The sequence below is a fragment of the Macrotis lagotis genome, chromosome 1 (assembly GCF_037893015.1).
Source record: "Macrotis lagotis isolate mMagLag1 chromosome 1, bilby.v1.9.chrom.fasta, whole genome shotgun sequence".
NCBI classification, from domain to species: Eukaryota; Metazoa; Chordata; class Mammalia; order Peramelemorphia; family Peramelidae; genus Macrotis; species Macrotis lagotis.
Genome location: NC_133658.1, coordinates 821,392,200 through 821,394,918, shown reverse-complemented (window position 1 = coordinate 821,394,918; position 2,719 = coordinate 821,392,200). Strand labels below are relative to the sequence as shown.

General features: G+C 43.2%; 1 protein-coding gene across 5 annotated transcripts in view; it reads right to left on the bottom strand.

Annotated features, from left to right (window-relative positions):
• Positions 1 to 2,719, bottom strand: part of LRCH1 (leucine rich repeats and calponin homology domain containing 1) — a 248,650-nt gene that overhangs the window by 181,626 nt on the left and 64,305 nt on the right. The window lies entirely within an intron of this gene.

The window sequence follows — 2,719 nt, the reverse complement described above, 5'->3', positions numbered from 1 at the left end:
TCTGACCCCTCTCCCCCCATGGTCCATCCTCTCCTCCATCATTCACATCCCCCCCTTCCCCCTGACCCCCTTCTTACTCCAGATGCCTATACCCCATTGAGTATATATGCTGTTTCCTCTCCTAGCCACCTCTGATGAGAGTGAAGTTTCCCTCATTCCCCCTTGCCTTCCCCCTTCCTTATCATTGCAATAGCTTATTGTAATACAGAAAAATCTTACTATATGAAATATCTTGGCCTATTCCCCCTCTCCTTTTTTCTTTCTCCCATTACATTTCCCTTTTTTTCTATTGACTCCATTTTTACACCATATTTTTTCTTCGAATTCAGCTTTCTCCTGTGTTTCAACTATAAAAACTCCCTGTACCTGCTCTATTAACTGAGAAGGTCCATATGAGTATTATAAATGTCATTTTTCTATACAGGAATACATGCAGTTCATCATCATTAAGTCCCTCATATTTTCTCTTTCTCCTCCAATCTTTCTGCTTCACCTGAGTCTTGTATCTGAAGGTCAAACCTTCTGTTCAGCTCTGGCCATTCCAAAAGGAACATTTGAAATTCCTCTGGTTCACTGAAAATCCATCTTTTTCCCTGGAAGAGGACATTCAACCTTGCTGGGTAGTTCATTCTTGGCTGCATTCTAAGCTCTTTTGCCTTCCGGTATATTGTATTCCAAGCCCTACGAGCTTCCAATGTAGCTGCTGCTAAGTCTTGTGTGATCCTGACTGCAGCTCCACGATATTTGAACTGTGTCCTTCTGGCTGCTTGTAATATTTTCTCTTTGACTTGGGAGTTCTGGAACTTGGCTATAATATTCCTAGGGGTTGGTTTTTTGGGATCTCTTTCTCGGGGGGATTGGTGGGATTCTCTCCATTTCTATTTTGCCCTCTGTTTCTAGAATATCAGGGCAATTTTCCTGTAGTAATTCTTTGAAAATGATGTCAAGGCTCTTTTCCTGATCATGACTTTCAGGTATTCCAATAATTTTTAAATTATCTTTCCTAAGTCTGTTTTCCATATCAGTTGTTTTTTCAATGAGATATTTCACATTTTCTTCTAATTTTTCATTTTTTTTGGTTTTGAAGTATTGATTCCTGATTTCTGTTAAATTCATCCATCTCCCTGAATTCTATTCTTTGTCTAAAGGTTTTGTTCTCCTCAGAGTTTTCTTATCTCTTTTTCCATCTGGCCAATTTTGCTTTTTAAAGCATTCTTCTCCTCAATAACTTTTTGAACTGTTTTATCCATTTGACCTAAGCTGTTTTTTAGCATGCTATTTTCTTCAGCATTTTTTTTGGATTTCCTTGACTAAGCTACTGACTTCATTTTCATGTTTTTCCTGCATCTTTCTCATTTCTTTTCCCAGTTTTTCTTCTAACTCCCTCATTTGATTTTCAAAGTATTTTTTGAGCTCTGTCATAGACTGATCCCAATTTCTGTTTTTCTGGGAGTCTTTAGATGCAGGAGCTTGTACTTCCTCATCTTCAGACTGAATATTTTGATCCTTCTTGGGCTCATATGCAAAATATTTCTCAATGGTCTTCCTCTTGTTTCTCTGCTTGCTCATTTTCCCAGCCTTAGCCTGTTTTGGGGGTGCTTCCTGAGCTTTTGGGACACTCCCACAAGGATCTCAGTATGTGAGGCTCTGTCATCTCTCCTGGTCTCTGAATGACCATATGCGCCCCCCTCTGCTACAGGGCTGAGGTGGGGGGCCCCTGCTGTTCTATTGGGGGGGCCTAGACTGAGATCAGGATCTGAATGTGGTCAGAGCCTCAGAGTCCTGTTTCAGGGGCAGAGGACAGAGCTCTACAGTGTCTCTTCACTCCCCTCCCTAGGTTCAATGGGCTCATGCCCTGGGGGCTCCTACTTACAGGCTCTGCCTGCTTCTGTTCCTGGATCTGGGCTGTTCTGGCCAGGCTGCTGGCTGTGTGCCCTGAGGGCTGGGCTCCAAGCGCTTGCTCTGGCAGAGCCCCCCCCAACTGTTCCCCCACTTTGTGCCTGGTGCTGGGCTCCAAGTGCTTGCTCTGGCAGAGCCCCTCCCAGCTGTTGCCCCACTTTGTGCCCAGTGCTCCCTGGGGTGTAGCTCAGGAGACTCCCCTGGGGCTGCCTCTGGGAGGCTGAAGTTCTTTCGCTCTGGCGGGCCACCCCTCCGACCCCAGGGAGCAGAGCATTTCTGCTCTTTTCCGGGTTACCTTGAGTAGAACTACCTCACTGGGTCCCTCTGTGGGTTCTGTCTCTCGAAAGTTTAGTTAGAGTCCTTAGCTTATGAGTTTTATGAGAGAGCGCCTAAGACAAAATCCTTTCTTGTTGCCATCTTGGCTCCGCCCCACCATACATCATTTCTTATAGCACAGTAATATTGCATTACATTCAAGAATGATAATTTATTTAGCCATTCCTCAACTGATGGCATTAACTTTAAATACCTAAATAAAGGCAACTGCTTTTTTCTTCTGTGAAATCTATAGAACAGGGAAGGGAAAGAGCTAGGATGAGGGACTGGAGTTGTTATTTTATTAACATAAAGAAGCCCTGGATCAGTAGACTCCCTCTAACAATACGGACCAGCACTTCTCAAAAATTAAGAGTATTAGAAAATATAGTCTAGACTTGTAAGAGATTAAGTGATTTTCCCAAGATCATGCATTCATAGAGTCAAGTGTGACAAAGGTAGGATTGAACTCAGGTCTTAAAGATCCAAAGGTCTCTATACATTA